Source organism: Panthera onca, chromosome E3 (assembly GCF_046562875.1).
Source record: "Panthera onca isolate mPanOnc1 chromosome E3, mPanOnc1 haplotype 2, whole genome shotgun sequence".
Classification (NCBI taxonomy): domain Eukaryota; kingdom Metazoa; phylum Chordata; class Mammalia; order Carnivora; family Felidae; genus Panthera; species Panthera onca.
The window spans coordinates 14,826,741-14,846,803 of record NC_138354.1 but is presented as its reverse complement, the minus strand read 5'-3'; the positions used below and the strand labels follow the sequence as shown (position 1 = coordinate 14,846,803).

Genomic DNA, 20,063 nt, shown 5'->3' with positions numbered 1-20,063 from the left:
AGCACTATATTTAGTGAATCTATATATATATATATATATATATATATATATATATATATATTCACTGTTTTTAAACACACACACACACACACACACACACACACACACACACACCTGTAACCATGTGTATTCATTTCCTAGAGCCGCTGTAACAAAGGACCACAAACCGGGGGTGGGGGGTGGGGGTGGGAGGAGAGGGCTTAAACAACAGAAGTTTATTGTCTCCCAGTTCTGGAAGCTGGAGGTCTGAGATCAAGGTGTTAGCAGGGCTGTGCTCCCTCTGAAATGTATAAGGGAGAATCCTTCCTTGCCTCCTTTTAGTTTCTAGTGGTTTCCAGCAGTCTTTGGAATTCTTTGGTCTGCAGCTGCATAATTACAGTCTCTGTATTCATCATCATGTGGCCTTCTCCCCGTATGTCTCTGTCGGCACATGGCCATCTTCTTACAATGACACCCAGCGTCTCATCTTAACTAATTACATCTGTCATGTCCGTGTTTCCAAAAAAGGTCACATTCTGAAGTCTGGGAGTTAGACTTCAGTGTATCTTTTGGGGGCACGTAATTCAACCCATTTTGCTATATTATATTACTCTGTATGTTACACAGGGGATAGGGGTCAACAAACATTTTTCTGTAAAGGACCTGACAGTAAATATGTTAGGATTTGTGCGCCATATTCTTTTTTTTTTTTTTAACGTTCATTTATTTTTTGAGAGAGAGACAGAGCATGAGCAGACAAGGGGTCGAGAGAGAGGGAGACACAGAATCCCAAGCAGGTTCCAGGCTCCGAGCTGTCAGCACAGAGCCCGACGCGGGGCTCGAACTCGTGAACCGCGAGATCATGACCTGAGCTGTAGTCAGATGCTTAGCCAACTGAGCCACCCAGGCACCCCTGTGTACCATATTCTCTATTGCGACTACTCACGTTTGTCTTAGTAGTACAGAAGCAGCCACTGACAATATGTAAACAAGTGAGCATGGTTGTGTTATAATAAAATTTTATTTACAAAAATAAGAGCTAGGCTGGATTTGGCCCTGGGGGCTGCTGTTTGTTGGCACTTGCATTAAAACATTTCTATCACCCTAGAGAGTTCCATCAGCCCCGCCTTCCTGTTCAGTCCTCTCCTCCCATCGGCAAACACTGTGCAGCATTGTGTCACGGCAGATTCGTATTTTGCCTGTCTTTGGACTTCATATATGAATGGAATCACACAGTATGTGCTTTTTGTGTCTGTCTTCTTAATGTCTGTGAGATCCAACCGTATTGTTACGTATGTCAGGATTCTTTTGTTTTTCCAGCTCTATTGAGCTGTAACTGACAAAGTTGTAGTGTATTTCGGGTGTGCAGCATGATGATATACACCTGTGGAAGGATTGCCGCAATCAGGTTAACAAACATGTTCATCACCTCCCACAGTTGCCTTTGCGTGTGTGCGCGCGTGTGAGAACTCTTAAGATCTACTCTCTGACGGGTGTCGGGGTGGCTCAGTAGGTTAAGTCTCTGACTCTTGATTTCAGCGCAGGTCATCATCCCACAGTTCCTGCGATCAAGCCCTGCATCGATCTGTTAGCGCCGAGCCTGCTTGAGATTCTCTGCCTCCGTCTCTGTCTGCCCCTCCCCCACTCTTGTGCATGCACACATTCTCTCTCTCTCTCCCTTCATCTCAACATAAATATTGAAAAAAGATCTATTCTCTTAGCAAATTTCAAATATGTAATGCAGCCTTGTTGGCTATAGGCACCATGCTACATATACGCTGGGTCCTTAGAACTTATTCATCTTCTAACTGAAAGTTTGCATTCTGTGACCAACATGTTGTCATTTCCCCCGTCCCACAGCCCCTGGCAAGTACTTTCATTCTCTGTTTCCCCGTGTTTGAGTTTGCTTTTAGATTCCACGTGTAAATGATACCATACAATACTAGTGTTTCTCTGTCTGGTTTATTTCACTTAGCATAATGCCCTGAAGGTCCGTCCACATTATTACAAATATCAGGATTTCCTCCTTTTTGTGGCTGAATAATATGCCTTTTGTGGCTGAATAACATATTATGGTTATATACATTATATGTGGTTATATACAGTTATATATAAAGATATATGTAGATATATACTTCTTTATCCACTGATGGATACTTCAATATGGGTTGTTCCCATATTTTGACTGTTGTGAACAATGATACAATGAATGTAGGAGTGCAGATATCTCTTTGAAAGAGTGATTCCATTGCCTTCAGATACACACTCAAAAGTAGGATTGCTGGATTATATGATAGATCTATTTTTAAATTTTTGAGGACTCTTCATGCTGTTTTCCATAGTGGCTGCACCGATTTGCATTGCCACCCACAGTGCACAAGGGTCGCCTTCTCTCTATATCCTCGCCAACATTTGTTACCTTTTTCTTTTGCTAATAGACATTATAACAGGTGTGCAGTAATACCTCATTGTGGTTTAGATTTGCCTTTCCCTGATGAGTAGTGTTGAGCATCTACTCATATAATTGTTGGCTGTTTGTGTATCTTATTCAGAAAAATGGCATTGCCCATTTTTAATGGGCTATTTGCTTTATTTTTTATTTATTTACTTTTTTTTTTTTTACTATTGAGTTGTAAGAGTTCCTTACATATTCTGGATGCTAACCTCTTATCACATATATGGTTTGCAAATATTTTCTCCCATTTGGTAGATTGCCTTTCCATTTTGTTGACAGTTTTCTTTTCTGTGTAGACACTTTTAATTTAGTTTAATATAGTTTAATTTAGTTTAATAGTTTAATTTACTTTAATATAGTTTAATTTAGTTTAATATAGTTCTACTTATTTATTTTTGCTTTTGTTGCCTGCGTTTTTGGTGTCCTATCCAAAAAATCATTGCCAAGACCAATGTCAAGAAGCTTTTCGCCTGTTTTTTTCTAGGAGTTTTATGATTTTAGGTCTTATATTTAACTCTTTCATCAGATTTGAGTTGATTTTCACGTATAGCATAAGGTCCAATTTCATTCTTTTGCTTGTGGATACCCAGTATTCCCAGCACCGTGTATTGAAGAGACTATCCTTTTCCCATTCTTTATTTTTGGTGCTTTTGTAAAAAAATCAGCTGACTATACGTGCATGCATTTATTTCTGGATAGTCTATTCTGTTTCATTGACCTGTGTGTGTGTGTGTGTGTGTGTGTGTGTGTGTGTGTTACCAATACCTTACTTGTTTTGATCCCTGAAGCTTTGTTGTATAGTTTGAAATCAGCAAGTTTTCTGCTTCCAACTTTGCTCTTCTTACTTGAGATTGCTTTGGCTATTTGATGTCTTTTGTGGTTCCATGTGAATTTTAGGAGTGTTCCCCCGTTTTCTCTGAAAAATTTTTCTCTGAAAAATTCCATGGGATTTTTAAACATTGGTGTATAACATATTAGTCTCAGGTGTACAACATAATGATTCAATATTTGTCTGTATTGCAAAATGATCACTGTAATAAGTCTAGTTAGCATCTGTCACCATACATAGTCCTAGGATTTTTTTCTGATGATGAGAACTTTTAAGGTCTAGTCCCTTAGCAATGTTCAAATATTCAAGCCAGTATTTAAAAAAAATTTTTTAAACATTTATTTATTTTTGAGAGACAGAGCATGAGCAGGGGAGGGGCAGAGAGAGAAGGAGACACAGAATCCAAAGCAGGCTCCAGGCTCTGAGCTGTCAGCACAGAGCCCGACGCGGGGCTTGAACCCACACACTGTGAGATCATGACCTGAGCTGAGGTCGGACGCTCAACCGACTGAGCCACCCAGGCGCCCCTCAAGCCAGTATTTTGAACTGTAGTCACCATGTTGTGCATTACATCCCCATAACTTATTTATTTGATAACTATGAATTTGTATCTGTTGACTCCCTTCCCCCATCTCACTCCCTCTGCTGCCAGCCACCAATCTGTTCTCTGTATCTATGAGCTTGTTTTTGTTTGTTTTTAGATTCCACATATAAGTGAGATCCTATGGTATTTGTCTTTCCCTCTTGACTTACTTCACTTAACATAATGCCCTCGAGTTCCATCCACGTTGTCACAAATGGCAGATTTCCTTCTTTCTTGTGGCTGAATAATATTCCATGGTGCATATATGCCACATACTTGTATCAAATCAACCATCAGTGACAATTTGGGTTTTTCCCCCATATCTTTGCTATTATAAGTCATACTGCAGTGAACATGGGGGTTATATATATCTTTACAAATTAGCGTTTTCTTTTTTTTTTTTTTCAGATAAATACCCAGAAGTAAGAGTTGCTGGATCATATGGTAGTTCGATTTTAAATTTTTTGAGAAAGCTGAACAGTGTTTTCCATAGTGACTGCACCAGTTAAACACTATTACCAATAGTCCACATTGATTGTCTTTTCTCCACATCCCCGCTGACACTTTTTTATCTTTTTTGATAATAGTCATTCTAAGAGGCGTGAGGTGATGTCTCATTGTGGTTTCAGTTTGCCTTTCCCTGATGATCAGTGAGGTTGAGCACCTTGTCATGTACCCGTTGGCCACCTGTACGTCTTCCTTGGAAAAATGCCCTCTCCAATCCTCTGCCCATTTCTAAATGAGTTTGTTTGATTTTTTTGCTGTTGAGTTGTATGAGCTCTTTATATATTTTGGAGATTCATCCCTTATCAGGTGTAGGGTTTGCAAATATTTTCTCCCATTTGGTGGGTCGTCTTCTCATTTCATTGACCATTTTGTTTTCTGGGCAGGCTCGTTTTAGTCTGATGTAGTCCCACTTGTTTTATAGTTTGAAGTGTATAGATCTTTCACCTCCTTGGTTATGTTCATTCCTAAGTATTTTACTCTTTTTGAAGTTAATATAAGTGGGATTCTTTTCATTGCTTTTCTGAATAGTTCATCGTTAGCACATCGAAATGCAACTGATTTTTGTATGTTGATTTTGTGTTCTGCAACTTTACCAATTCATTTATTCTAAAAGTGTTTTGGTGGAGTCTTTCTGGTTGTCTATATATAAGATCATGTCATCTGCAGAGACAATTTGATTTCTTCCTTTCTGATAATCATTAATGTGGGGTATCACATTTATTGATTCGTGTATGTTGAACCAGCTTTATGTCTCCAAGATAAATCCCACTTCGTCATGGGGTATGATCCTTTCAATGTGCTATTGAATGAGGTTTGCTAATATTTTCTTAGAGATTTTTACATATGTGTTCATCAGGATATTGGTCTGTAATTTTCTATTCTTGTAGTGTCCGTGTCTGGCTAGCACTAGGCTCAAAAGAATGGGTTTGGAAGTGTTCCTTCCTCTTCAATTTTTTCCAAGAGTTTGAGAAGCATTGCGATTAATTCTTCTTTAAATGTTTGGTGGAATTCACCATAGAGGTATTTGTTTCTGGACTTTTCTTTATTGGGAAGTTTTCAATCTCCATACACATTATTAGTCTCATCATAAATTGTATTTCTTCATGATTCAGTCTTCATAGGTTGTATCATTTCTAGGAATTTATCCATCTCTTCTAGGTTATCCAATCAGCAGGTGGAAAATTGTTCATTGTAGTCTCTCATGATCCTTTGCTGATTGTAAGGTCTGTCCTTTGATTTTTTATTTTATTTATTTGAGTCCTTCTTTCTGTTTTTCTTAGTGTAGCTAAAGGTTTGTCAATATTGTTTCTCTTTTCAAAAGAACTCCTAATTTCATTGATTTTTTTTTTCTATTGTCTTTCCAATTTCTACTTTGTTTACCTCTGCCCTGATCTTTATTTCCCTCTTTGTACTAATATTGGGCTTTGTTAACTCTTTTATACCTTTCACTTCTTTTTTTAGCACTGTGGGGCTTCAGGTAACAAACCCTGAGATCACAACCTGAGCTGAAACCAAGAGTCGGAAGTGTAACTGACTGAGCCACCCAGATGCCCAAGATCGATATTTCTTTCTTTCTTTCTTTCTTTCTTTCTTTCTTTCTTTCTTTCTTTCTTTCAACATAGGTATTTATTGCTATAAACCTTATTTTAGTACTGCTTTTGACGCACGCATCTTATAGGTTTTGGTATATTAGGTTTCCATTTTTGTTTGTCCCAAGATTTTTTTTCCATTTCAATGTCTTCCTTGACACATTGGTTCTTCAGGAAGGCGTTGTATAACTTCCACATATTTGTGATCATGTTATCAGAAAAGATGCTTGAGGGGCACCTGGGTGGCTCAGTTGGTTAAGCATCTGACTTTGGCTTAGGTCATGATCTCCTGACTTGTGAGTTTGAACTCTGTGTTGGGCTCTATGCTGACAGCTCAGAGCCTGGAGGCTGCTTCGGATTCTGTCTGTCCCTCTCTCTCTCTGCCTTTCCCCTTCTTGCGTGCACACACACAGTCTCTCTCTCAAATATAAGTTAACGTTAAAAAAATAAAAAAATTAAAAAAAAAGAGAAGATGTTTGATATGATTTCAGTCTTCTTAAATTTGTTAAAACTTGTTCTGTGGCTTAACATATGATCTATTCTGGAAAATGTCCTGTGTGTGCTTGAGAAGAATGTGTATTCTGCTGCTGTGGGTGTAATGCTCTGTATATGTCCGTTAGGTTTATTTGGTCTCACGTGTAGTTCAAGTGCAGTGTTTCCTTATTGATTTTCTGTCTGGATGATCTATCCATTGTTGAAAGTGGGTATTGAAGTCCTGTACTGTTATTGCATTGTTATCAATTTTCTCCCTTCCAGTCTGGTAGTACTTGCTTCATATATATAGGTGCTCTGATCTTGGGTGCATCTTTTTTTTTTTTTAATTGATGAATAGTATTCTATTGTGTGCGTACTGCAATTCGATTACCCACTCTCGATATCGGACGAGTTGTTTTCACTTGGGGATGTTATGAAGAAAGTGGCTTTAAGACTTTTTGTACACTTTGTGTGTGTGTGTGTGTGTGTGTGTGTGTGTGTGTGTGTGTTCTTGTTTATCCTGAGTAAATACTCTGAGGTAGAATTGCTGGGTAGGTATATGGTCGATTTTATAAGCCACTGTCAAACCGTTGTGCAAAGGTGTTACACCATTTTACACGCTCACCACCTGTTGTGAGGGATCCAGTTGTTTTGCACCCTCATCAGCATTTGGTGTTGTCAGTCATGGTAGCCAATCCAGTGCACGGACACCAATATCCCATTGTGATTGTAACTTACATCAATCACTGTGATGGTTACTGACCTTGAGTGGATTTTCTCTCTTGTTCTTTCTTTGTTTTCTCCCTCTCTTTCCTTCTCCCCCTTCCTCCTCTCCTCCCTCTCCTCCCCCCTTCCTTTCTTCCTTCCTACCTCTGCTATCAATTCCTGAATGAGGGATGTGGGTTTTTCTTGTCCTTCCTTTAATTCTGTTTATTCTTGCTTCGTGTGTTTGGAAACCCTGTTATTATGTGCATATGCATTTATCTGAGGATTGTTGTAACTTCTCGGCGAATCGATTCAGTTAGCATTATGAAGTGTCTCTTTCTCTCTCTGTTCATACGTTTGGCTTTAAAGGCAGCTTTTGCTGATGTTAACGTGGCCATACAAACCTTCCTCTTTCTTTTACTGCCCTCCTACCTGTGTTTTTAATTTAAAGCGCGTATCTTGTATGTGGCGTACGGCTGAGTCTTGACATTTTATCTTGTCAGGAAATCTAGTTTTTAATTGGAATGTTTAATTGACTTACACAAAATGTAATTATTGTATAATTGGGCTGCTTTCTACCTTTTTGTTATTTGTCTTCAATTTGATCCATATGTGCTCTTTTCTCTCTGTTTCTCCTCTCCTGCCTTCTTTTAGGTTAATTGGATATATGTTTTGGTATTTAATTTTAATTCCTCCATCACATACTTAGCCATACTGCTTTGATTGTGTGTGTGTGTGTGTGTGTGTGTGCACGCGTGTGCACATGCATGCATGCGTGTGGATGCTCTAGGGATTACAATATACATCCCTTATCACAGTTCACTTAGATTTAATATTCCATTTCATGTAAAATGTTAGAAATCTGTGATATTCTAATTATATATATAAACAGAATATTGCATCTGTACGGTATGTTACCCATCCATGAGTACATGTGTATAACATTGTATTCTCTCTGTTCTGTTTGCTAATGTTGTCATGCGCTTGACATCTACTTATATTATGGATTCATCAATATTCTACTTTGTAAACATTTCATTAGCCAGCAATTTTTTAATTAAGGGAAGAAAAAAGTAAACGTTTTTATTTGCCCGATTATTTTGCATTTCCAGTGCTCTTCCTTTGTTCCTATAGATGGAGTTTCCATCGAGTGTCATTTGCATTTAGGGCCGTAGGAGACAAATTCCTCTAGCTTTATTGTATCTGAAAATGTCTTCTTTTTGCCTTAGTTTTTGAAAGATGGTTTCAGGAGGATATAGAATTCTGGCTCGAAAATTCTTTCATTTCTCCCCAGCAGTGTATATATATTACAAATACTACCTGATACCTTGTGCTATATGTTATATATAATATGTACCATATAATACATGTCATATACTATCTATAGTACCTATAACATATACCATACTTCTGTGTATATACATACAGACAGATCTTGGAGCTAAGTCTGCCTCCCCCGATAATATCATCAAAACAATGTCAACTAGACTTGTCTCCGCCACATTACAAGAATCACTGCCTTTTTAACCCAGAGTAATTAATTCTACTCTGCCTGGCAGACTACCTCTTCCTTCTGCCAGTTCCACATTTTAGAGTCTGTTACCTGCAGCCAGTCTTTCAAGTCTCAGATTCTAGACACTTGAAGCTAGCTGTCAGTTTAGCTGTAAGTAACCAAAAACCAGTGCCTTAAACAAATAGGATGCATTTTTTCTTACATGGGAAGTCTGGAGGCAGAAGTCACCAACTTGGGTTCCAAGAATCCACGACACCATGCAGGCCTCTTCTCCTTCCATCTCCACCACCCCTTTACGTCATCCTTTCTTTTTTTTGTCTTTCTGCTGGTCTCTTCGCGGTCTCAATAGGAGCCGTTGAATCTCCAGGCGTGGTGACCCGACTGAGGAGTGCAGGGAGGAGGGCGATTCAGAGTGACCACTCGCCTGTCCTTTTCATCAGCAAAGCAAAAGCTGTCCCAGAAGCTCCTTGCCAGTTTCTGCTTCAGTTGCATTGTCCATGACTGGGTTCCGTGGTTCCCCCTACTTGGAAAGGAGGCCGGGAAGGTGAATGTCCTGCTTCTTGTGGCTCTGTGGTGAATGGGTATGGAAGGAGGGTGTGGGAATGAGTGTGGAGACAGTGTAGCCGTGGCGATGCCCCCACAGTGACACGGCTTCCTTTGTCTGCGTCATGCCCCCGCCCCGCCTCTCAGAATCTCAGGCTGTAGGGAAGTGAGAAATATCCCCTTGCTATCACGGTGCTTTGGATCCATGAATTATTTATCAGGGTTGGGACGGATCAATGATGTCCATATTGAGTCACCACTAAGCAGCAGAGGCTAGCGATAGCATTGCAGAAAAAGAAAGTATTCTTTAATGTTGAAGATTTTGACCGATGTCCCCTCTTGCCTGTGTCCTTCATGAGAGCGCAGAGGGGAGCTGATAGTTTTAGGGTGGCTCATCTCTAGCTAACACTTCAGTGGAAGAACCACATTCTACTGATCTGCTGTGTTGCCCTTGTGTGATTTCTAGCGCAGACTGACAGGGTGAGGAAATGCCAGTTGGACTTGTTTGGGTTGGTTGCCCAGCCCAGCCTGTGCCTTTGTGTTCCTTCTTGTCCGTCTTTCATCGGACATCTCAAAGGAACCTCCAAATCATCCACATCTCCTCTTCCTGTGTTCCCTGGCCCAGGGAATGACAGTCTACCTGTCAAGCTGTTGAAATCTTCAGGAACATCTGTTTCTCTCACCTGCAGTGACAATTAATCACCAAGCCCTGTCTCTCCTTCCTCCTAAATATTTTTCTGTGCCTCCTTCCTGTAAATCTCCACTGCCAGCAGCCTGCATTGCACCTCAAGTCCCTGGTGGTGTTTTTGGGTGCAAATAGAATACCCAACTTAAGAAAGCAGCTTAATCCAGAAGAGGCTCTTTGTTTGTTTCTTACATGGTAAGAAGTAAGAGCTAGGACCGTTCCAGGGCTAATTCAGTGCGTTCAAAATGTCACCAAGACTCAGGTGCTTTTAAATTTCCCACTCCACTACCCTTAATGTGACAGTGATGTTGCCCCCGTGGGGTTAAGATGGCTGTGACAGTTCTTGGCGTCGCTTACAAGCACAGCCACATCAGAGAAGAGGGACCTGTCTTGCTTGTGTCACTTTCTGTGAAAGAGGAGCATCTTCCTAAGATGTCCCTCTGCAGCCTTACTCCCAAGGGTCACGATTGGGTCACTGTCCATGCTCTAACTGAAGAAGGCTGGAAAAGCAAGTTTCTGGCATGTTCGGTGGTGGAAGGCAGTTTCTGCTGGTCAGAAGAAAGGTTGGAATGGGGCTGTTATTTGGGGGAGGCATTCCCTAGGACCTGCTGCAGACACACTCATCTCCCGCCTGGACTTTCTAGTCTTTCCCATCAAGCCTTTCTCCCCGAACTCCTGCTGCCAGAAGAGTCTTTCCAAAGTGTGTAGTTAGCTCATCTGCTTATTTGTTTTTTGTCACTACTGCTCATAATTATGGAAGCTGCATGAGGGAAGAAATCTTGTCTGTTCTGTTCATGGCTTTGCCCCCTGGAATGTGGCCTCGCACATCAAAGGTATTGATGTGATATTTACGTATCTGTTGGCTGGCTGAATGAATGGAATACACATCTGATTCTGTCAATCCCCCTTAAAGCCTTCAAATGGTTTCCCTTTGCCTCTCAGCTGAAGTCACATCTTCTGGAAATTGTCACATCTTTCACAAAAAGGTCTGTGCGTACGTTTCCACCTCTCCCTGCTTTCCCCCGCTCCTCCACTCGTCTCCAGCTTTCCGGAACTTTCTTCAGCTTTTCAAATACACCTTGTGTTTTCTTCTCTCCGCATGCTTTCCTCCAACTGCCTAGAACCGCTTTGGCTTCTCACTTTGTCTAAGTCCTTCTCGAGAAGTGAATTTCAGTTTAAACGTCACCTGTTCTGGGAAACCTTCCAGAAGTTTCTCTCAAGAGGTGTTGCTGGAAGCCCCTGAGAACTTCCCAGAGTGCCCTGGACTTCTTCATCTTAGAAGCTGTCACATGCTATTGTGACTGCTTGATTGTGTTTCTCTACCACCACGGTTTTTAAAAATCAGTGTTACTGAGATATAATACAAATTCCATACATAGATCGATTTAGAGTGTACAATTTAATTGTTTCTGATATAGTCACAGAGTTGTGCGACCACTACCCAAAGTCAATTTTAGAGTATTCCCATCGCATTCCATTCCTCCCCCAAATAGCCATTAGCAGCCACTCCTCAATCCCTTCCAATCCCCTTGGCTCGGGGCAACTTCTCTTCTCCTTTCTGTCGCCGTGGACGTGCTGGTTGTGGACACTTCATAGACTGGAACCTAACTTCCACATGGTCAGTGATTGTGTTGGTCTGTTCCCACTGGATTCCTGGTGCTTAGCAGAGAGCTTGGCTTGTGGTTGGCCCTCAAGAAATATTCGTTGAATGACTAGTTGATTGAAAAATTGAAAATTTAGACACTTGCAAAGCCAATCGCTCCCCTTCCTGGCTATCTGCTACATTCTTACACGTATTGACTGCTGTTTTGTTTTTGTTTAATGTACTTGTTTGTCTTCCTAGATCAGGAGTTTCTTGAGGATCAGAGCCATGCCTGATCTTTGTATATCTTGGTTGAGTATTTGGCACACCAAGCACTCGACAAATGTTTGCAGAATGGGTGAATGAACGAATGAATGAATGAATCAGCTAACAGCACTCATTCCCTTGTCATCAGTCAAGCTCTCCCACGGGGACACGGTGGGCTCAGGTCGTTTGTTTGTTTCATTCTGCCCATGTTTATTAACAAGCCAGTGCATGATTTTATACTTTCCACCAGCATTTTGTAAATATCCCTCTCGCCCAGGACAATCACCCCTCTCTGTGGTTAGCTGTCTCTTGGTAATCCTGGTGTTCTCGCAAGGCCCTGCCCAGCCCTTTATACAGACTTAGGGCTTCATCAAATGCTTGTGATTTAAAAGTCTATGCCTTGGCATCTCGGAGGCCCTGGGTGTCCGGGACAGGGCCAGTATATGTCGGTCGGGTTGTGATGCTTCACTCTAGCATCCCGAGGCATGTTGGAATTGGTGGGTTTTGAATCCCTGCCACCCGGGGGACTCCCACCACGGATGGTCTGTCCCTCCGAGTGAGGCAGTCATGCCATAGAGAGAACATCCTGCTTGGGTAGGGCGCCTATATCTGTATGGGGGTGGCATATCTCGATGTGTCGGGGTACCTGGCCGCCCCAAACCCAGGAGGAAGGTAAGGAGGAAACCAGCTGGGCCTCTTCCTATAGGCCGCTCTCCGCTGGCCTCCAGTTAAAGAGTCGGCGGCTCCAGGGTTATCAGTGTGGGGCGTTAGCCAAGCTTTGTGGCCCGGGTCCTGGTGCCGTGGGCCCAACTGCCCATGATGCTGCTGAAGGGTGCCTCCTACAGTGTGGCCTGAGGACACAGGGCTCTCCCCAGGGTCCTGCGCATAGGGGACCCTCTGAGCAGCTGGGCCTGTTCGACCCACTCTAGTTGGCCTACGGTGCCCCGGCTCCTGTTTCCCCGGGATGTGGTCTGCCACTGCCTGGGAAACCCAGGCCGTGCCCTGCACATGAACACAGAGGCCCACTGCGGGCCTCTGATGACTTCACAGGACTCTGCTCCCCTGGACCTCGGCCTCTTCTGGAGAATCCTAGAAAGTGCTTGTAGATCAGCTATTGCCTGTAGTAGGCTGAATAACTCCCCCTCCCCCCCCCCCACAACATGTTCACCTCCTAACCCTGGAAATGGTGAATATGTTACCTTATACTTTGCAGATGTGGTTAAGAGATTCTTCTGGATTACCTGCGTGGGCCCGGTGTAATTTCAGGGCCCTTATAAGAGGGAGGCATTTGCTCAGAGAGAAGATTTCACACAGCCACACAGGCCTTGAAGGTGGAGGAAGGGGCCTTAAGTAGCCTCTAGAAGGTAGAAAAGTCAAGGATTCTCCCCTGGAGCCTCCAGAAGGACCCATCCCTGCCAACACCATGACTTTAGCCCCATGAAACCTGTTTCAAACTCCTGGGCTCCAGAAACTACAAGAGAATAAATCCTTGTTGCTTTAAGCCACGAGGTTTATCGTAACTTGTGACAGCAGGAGTGAGAAAACCAGAGTATGGCCCCTACCTTGGTTGCAGCTGTTCCTTGTACAAAAGGCTCATGCTGGTCACATGGGAGCAGTCACGCTTGAACCCGAGGTGAGGCTGCAATAGCGCGGGCCGCTGTGACACAGGACCACAGACTGGGCGGCTTAACCAACAGAAACTAATTTTCTCACGGTTCTGGAGGCTGGAAGCCCAAGATCAAGGTGCCAGCGGGGTAAATTTCTGGTGCGAGCTTACAGATAGCTTACAGGTGGCCGCCTTCTCGCCGCGTCCTCACATGGCCTTCTGTCTGCGTGTGCACGTGAGGCACTGGTGTCTCTTCCTCTTGTAAGGACGCCAGTCTTACCAGATGAGGGCCCCACCATGTGACCTCATTTAACCATCATTACCCCCTTGAAGGCTGTCTCCACACCCAGCCACGTTGGGGGTTAGGGTTTCAACACGCATTTGGCAGGGAGAGTGCCGTTCAGTCTGTAACACAGTCCCATGTGTGCAGAAGGGGCAAAGGTCCCTCCCGCGGGCCATTTTCATCCCAGGAGCTCTGTGCTCTTTGCAGATAAGAACAGTGTGTGGTCTGGGAGCCAGCGTCATGCGGTCCCTAAACTGATCCCCGGGTGAGCTTACCTTGTGCTTCTGTCGTTCAGGGCTTCACAGACTAAATTGGGGTATTTGAGGAGTTTTTACTGAGCTCGTTTGGGCAGTCCTTCCCTGATGGCAAGAGTAACGCCTTTGGGCCAGTCATCGGAAATGTATCCTGAGGGGAGCCTGGGGTGGCTCAGTCGGTCAAGCGTCCAACTTCGGCTCAGGTCACGATCTCACGATCTGTGAGTTCGAGCCCTGCAGCGGGCTCTGTGCTGACAGCTCGGAGCCTGGAGCCTGCTTCGGATTCTGTGTCTCCCCCTCTCTCTCCCCGTCCCCTGCTCATGCTCTGTCTTTCTCTATCTCTCAAGAATAAATAAAGTTAAAAAAAAAAAAAAGAAATGTCTCCTGAGAACATCAGGAGTTAGGATACACAGTTCTTGGGTAAAGTTCCATTTGGCTAAGGCATTCGTCATTCCATAAGGCATTCGTCATGATGCTGAACAGGGTGGCAGTGATCTGGTAGTATGTCTCTCTCTCTCTCTCTCTCTCTCTCTCTCTCTCTCCCCCTTTTCCCCTCCCTCACTGCCCTCCTTAGTAAAGGAAGCAGTCTGTCTGGTCCCTAACTATGACTTCATCTTTCTAGGAGTTAAAACCATTTTATATGTTCCTAACCCCAGTCTTTTCTGATCCAGTCTGATGCTGTACTGCTGAAAGCCCACTTCGACACCATTCCAGGGACACTTCCTCATGGGACCCAGTCCTCCTGACCCCAAGCTAGTGCCTAATTTGCGAGAAAGGTACTTCTGGCCAAAGTTCACTCCCCTGTGCTGGGATGTGAACTGTTAGTGGTTCATGGTTCAGGGCTACCTTGGAAACATGAAAGCCTCATCTCAGGAGAGCCAGGCACCTTGAATGTGGCTTCTGGACACCAAGCCTGGGTTAGCCAGGGCCGGCTCCAGACTGACATGGGGCAAAAGTGCTCTGAGGCCGCAGAATCTTCCGAGCTGATATCCCGCGATGGGAGCCACAGGCCCAGGAAACTGCGGCGACCTCCGTCCTGCGAGTGAGCCTCTCGTCTGACAACTTTCTGGAAACCCAGCACCGGCAGCAGGCACGGACAATTCCTGAACAAGATCCAGCCCCCCCTCACCCCCACCTCAGAGGTTCCCAAAGGACAGACGGCAGACGGGACTTCTCCCGTCAGCACAGTGACCAGATTTCCCGTTGGAGGAGCCCACACAGGTGTGACGGACCTACAGTGATGTCACGTTGGCAGGTGGGACCACTGCAGCCCAGAGGTGTTAGAGGCAGGTCCTTAAATATACTTCTTGGAACACAATTTGGACCTGCCAGCTGAAAGTGTCAGCCGTAACATTCACCATTTCAGACTGATTTATAAGGAAAGGGGCTGCGTTTTGCTAGCCTGCATCACCCGGTGTAAGCACGGAGTTTTTATCCTGCTCTACTCAGCCCGGAAGGGATGCCGCTTCAGGCACTGAGAAAACAGCTGTGCATTTGAGTTTATTTGTCCAAGTGGCCGGGGACAGTCTGGGGACAAACCGTGCCTTATTTGGAGTTGTTTATTCTTTCTATACCTCTCTTGCACGGGGCGACCTCAGATCACCTTCTGCAGCTTGGAAAAACCCGAGTCCGCTTATGCACAGCCTAGGGGCACTTGGCCGTGGCCCGAGAGAGGTAGGTTGTGCCAAACCTGTCCTTAGCCACTGGAAGCTGGTGGGGCATTGGATGGATTGAAGGGCCCTTGGAAGGTTGTCTTCTATTGGTTACCCTCTTGGGCCATGAAAGGTCCAGCTTCATAACGACAGTGTCTCAATGGGGCTCCCATAGGAAACCGAACACCCACAGACACGGGCGGCGGTTAGGACGGTGTCTCCCTCGGGCATAAACAGAGTATCGTGTTTCTCTGCATGGGGAATGCTGGGCTTTTCAGAGGGGAGGCAGTGAGCCTGGTGATTCCCCCTCACACCTTTGGGTTTAGAAGGAAAGTGTCTCTACTGGGCAGGAACACGGGCCCAGGTGTTCGGGCGGACCTCCACTCACGCTCAGGATGTTCTCTGGCTGGTCTGAAACACGTGTCTGGGAAGGTAGAAGCGGGGAGAGCACTGGGCAAGGGACCCGCAAGCGTGAGGCCACGCCGATGGCAGAATCCCAGCTGTGAGGTGTGGGTCTGTTACGGGTCAGATTGGTTCCCCACCCAAAGATATGTTGGTGTCCTCCCCCCCCAGTACCACGGAATGTGACCTCATTTGAAGATAGGGTCGTAACAGAGGTGATCAACTTGACATGAGGTGTTTAGGGTGGACTCCAATCCAATATGACTGGCGTCCTTTTGAAAAGGGGAAATTTGGACAAAGATACACAGAAGAACACCATGTGAAGGTGCAGGCAGACATCTACAAGCCAAGGAACACCAAAGATTACCAGGACTCCCCCGGTAAGCTGGAGGAGAGGCAGGGGACAGATTCTCCCTCAAGAATCAAGACAGAATCAACCCTACCAACGCCTCGATCTCACACTTCCAGCCTCCAGGACCGTGAGACGGTAAAATGCTGTTGCTGAAACCACCAAATCTGTGGTGCTTTGTCACCGCACCTCCACCAGAAGGATACAGGGCCTTGCAGGTAGTGACGAGCCTGTGAGTCCCAACGAGGAAGATGCCAAGGACCGGAAGGCAGCGTGCTCACGGGTGACAGCAGGGGCTAGTCAATGGGTGGCGCCTGGTGTTTCCATTATTGGGAATTACCTCCAAGTGCAGGCCCGTGACGACGACATCATCATCGTCACCATCGTCATCGTCATCACAACTAATCTTTCTTGAGTATCTACTATGTGCCTGACATAGATGCTATATATGTTTTTTTTAAAATCATATCTATGCCCAATGTGGGGCTTGAACTCACCACCTCATTGATATCAAGAGTCACGTGCTCTACCAACCGAGCCAGCCAGGCACCTCTATGTTTTACATGTCCTATATCCTTGAGGTCTGACAAGCTACGAGGTCAATGTGGGTATGATTCTCGTTTTGCAAACTAAGAAACTGAGAAGGAAGTAGATTGCCCAAGAGCATTCGGCCGACAGGTGGAGAGGCCCGAACGCAGCCACTCCCAGCCCTGCTCACGGTTCTCCAGTTCGCATACGTTGGCTCTGTTTCTTCAATGTCAGGCTCACCCTCTCAGGATCTTTGTGTTGGCTGCTCCCCACCTAGGTTGCTTTCCCACTAGGTTTCTGCCTGGCCAGCTCCTTTTTCTGTCTGTCTCAGCACAATGCTTTGTCTGCAGGGAGAACCCCTGGTTCTCCCGGTCATCTCTGCCCACCGCATGTTTTATTATGATTTTTTTTCGCACCAGCCCTTGCCACTGTCTGAAATTTCCTTCTTGCTCCGTCATGAGTCATCTGTCTTAATCCACCGGAACGTAAGTTTTATGAGGACAAGGACCTTAGCTGGCTTCTTCAGTCCTCTATCCCAGAAACTAGATCAGTTCCTCTAGCAGAGAAAGTGTTCAGTAACTCAGTTCCCTTAATTATTCAAATAATGTGGGCCTTTTCAACCTAATCGGAGCTTGGGCTCCATGATGCTCATGCAACAGATTTGGGAAGGTCATCTACTCAACAGAAGGCAGCTTCCATCTGTCCTGTCTGTCCTTCTAATCCTTTTGCAGTGCCTGGGGGCTGGAGGAAGCTTTCACGCTGGGCCTCCTCCCCCCCCCCCCACCTCCTGCTCCCTCACCTGCCAAGGGGTCTGTAAGAGGAAGGCAGACACGAGGAAGTTGGCTTTGTCATTGGATGGTGGTTGTCATCCTTCCCAGGAGGCAAGGAGTCTGGGGCCAGTGACCGTGGCCTTGGGTCAGTCAACCAACATAGCAGCAGGTCGGGCTCGGCCTTGAGGCTGCTATACTCGGCGGTTGAGGACCGTGTGGCCCAGTTTGGGAAGAGCCTGGCCCATTGGAAGAGGGGGTCTGTTGTAGGGCACAGGGCAAGGCTCCAGTGCCTGGGACGGGCAGCCACGCACAGCCCTGGGGTGCTCGGGGCTGTGTGTGTAGAGGGGCGAAGCCACATTCTAGCCTGTCCTGTAAGTTGATGAGCCCCAACAGGCTGCCGCCCAGTATACCCCATGCTGTCTCTGGGGCCTTGCTAAGGCCACCCCACCATTTGTGCCCACACATCTTAAGATCTTACCAGGGCTGCCTGGGTGCATTCAGCAGACGTTGATCGAGCACCACTGTGTGGGGGAGACGGGTGGTGGGCCAGTAGCTACAGGAGCAGTTATTTGGTTATTAGAGACAGTATTTCACTGGGACGTGTCGTGGACTGAAGGACCTTCTGGCAGGTGGCTGGCATTAGATGCCCTCAGCCCCAGACGGACCACATCCTGCCTCTGGGGCTGGGGTGTCAGCCCCCAAAAGGGCCTTCTTCCTTTGTCCCCCCTCCTTTAACAAATGGGGAGGGGGAAAGGCCCTCCCCAAGATTTCCTCTGAGGGACTTCCCAGTATTGGTTCCTGTGCCAGAAGCATTTGTGCAGTTCGGACGGGAGGTCCAGAGGTCAAGGGGGGCTTTGGCCTGGGTGCTTCTGAGCACACCTTCCTGGCCGCTCTTGCCCACTGATTCCAGAGGAGAGAGTGACTTCCTCCCTTCCTTCCCAAGAAGAGCTTAGTAAGCAACCTGGCTTTGGCTGTACATCTTAAAAAAAAAGAAATAGGGAAGAGGGTATTCTGAGTAGCAGAATAGCCCGTTGACTTCAAAGAGAAGGTCTGCTCTTAATTGAGCAAAGAGCTCATGTCCAGTGTGTAGCTTGGAGGGGAGGAGGGGGTGTCAAGAGGTCTGAGGACCGTGTGGCCCAGTTTGGGAAGAGCCTGGCCCATTGGAAGAGGGGGTCTGACCTTGCGCCATCACAGTGGGCTCCAGCCCAGCCTTAAATACCAGCCCCATAAATGCCAAATTAGTGAGCGGGTAGGAGCCAATGAGGACTTTGATGCTGAAGTGATCTGTAATTAGATGTGCTGTTGTTTTGTTTTAGGTTTATTTATTTATCCTGAGGGGGGCAGGGGGGCAGAGAGAAAGAGAGGACGAGAGAGAATCCCAAGCGGGCTCCATGCTATCAGCCTGGAGCCCAACGTGGAGTTTGAACTCACGAACCGTGGGATCGCAACCTGAGTCGAAATCAAGAGTGACACGTTTAACCGGCTGAGCCACCCAGGCGCCCCTAGATGTGCTGTTTTAAACCCACAGCTCTGAATGCTGGGGCAGAGGGTGGTCCAGTCACCAAGCAGGGGACGGGTCCGGGGTGAATTTTTGAGTTTGAGCTAGATACGATGAGAATCCTCTGGAAAAAGTTCAGGTAGAAAGAGCAGAAGGAGTAAATGTTTGTTATTTTTAATTTCAGTTATTATTATTATTATTATTATTATTATTTTGCTTCTTCGTACAATGTGTGAATAGTCCTGGTTTACTGCTCCAGAATTAAGAAAAAAAAAGTGTCCCAACTTATTTTCCCATTGAGAGTGCCTCATTTTCCATTCGAGTGACACACAGAGAGAAGGGTAATAAGTGAGGGAGGGGGGCAGAGGTGGGGAGACGGGTCTGCCAGCAGCTCCTGTATGTGCTGTTTTTATCAGGCGTATCGTCGTGAACCAATTTTCATGTTGAAATGGCTTTTCTCCCCCCGAACAAATTACTTTTTATGGGGTTGAATGGGATGGCAGGCGCCTTCTTTGAAGATTAGCTAACTCAGTTCTTAGCCTGTGCTAAAATACGTATCTTGTAAACCCTTCTAAGGGCAGAGTCTGTGACCGGTTTGCTCCTCACAGAGGATTGACTAATACGAGCTGGAGGAAAAAAAAGAGTTTTCAAAAGAATCCGGTATAAGAACAGATGCCTGGAGTTTTGGCAAAATAGATTTCCTCTCTGAGACTTCGGAGCAGCTCAGAAAAATGGACCCCGGAAGGGAGAGGGCAGTTCTAGGAAAGTCTTCAGTTAATTCATTGCTTTGGTTTTGTTTTTTTTTTAAGTAACATTCGGTTCCTGTAAAATCAGACAGGTGGATGCATTTGTAAATAAAGAATAGTGTATTGACCACCACCAGCTGCTGGCAGTCATTTGGAATGTCACCGTTCGATGATAATTCATCTCTGTATTTTGTTGGATTTACTTCCTGTGTTTCTTCCCGGAGGCACGTGTTTCTACAGTGCAAATCATATTGCTTATATAAT

The 20,063-nt window shown here is 45.4% G+C and overlaps 1 protein-coding gene and 1 long non-coding RNA gene across 6 annotated transcripts in view; one reads left to right on the top strand and one right to left on the bottom strand.

The window, feature by feature from the left end:
* The window catches only part of LOC144614812 (uncharacterized), a 28,115-nt gene extending 18,832 nt beyond the window's left edge, over positions 1-9,283 (bottom strand). The window contains exon 1 of the long non-coding RNA XR_013553002.2: positions 8,837-9,283. This is a non-coding gene — a long non-coding RNA (uncharacterized LOC144614812). The remainder of the gene's footprint in view (positions 1-8,836) is intronic.
* Positions 1-20,063, top strand: part of CALN1 (calneuron 1) — a 530,205-nt gene that overhangs the window by 233,780 nt on the left and 276,362 nt on the right. The gene's annotated exons all lie outside the window — the stretch shown is intronic.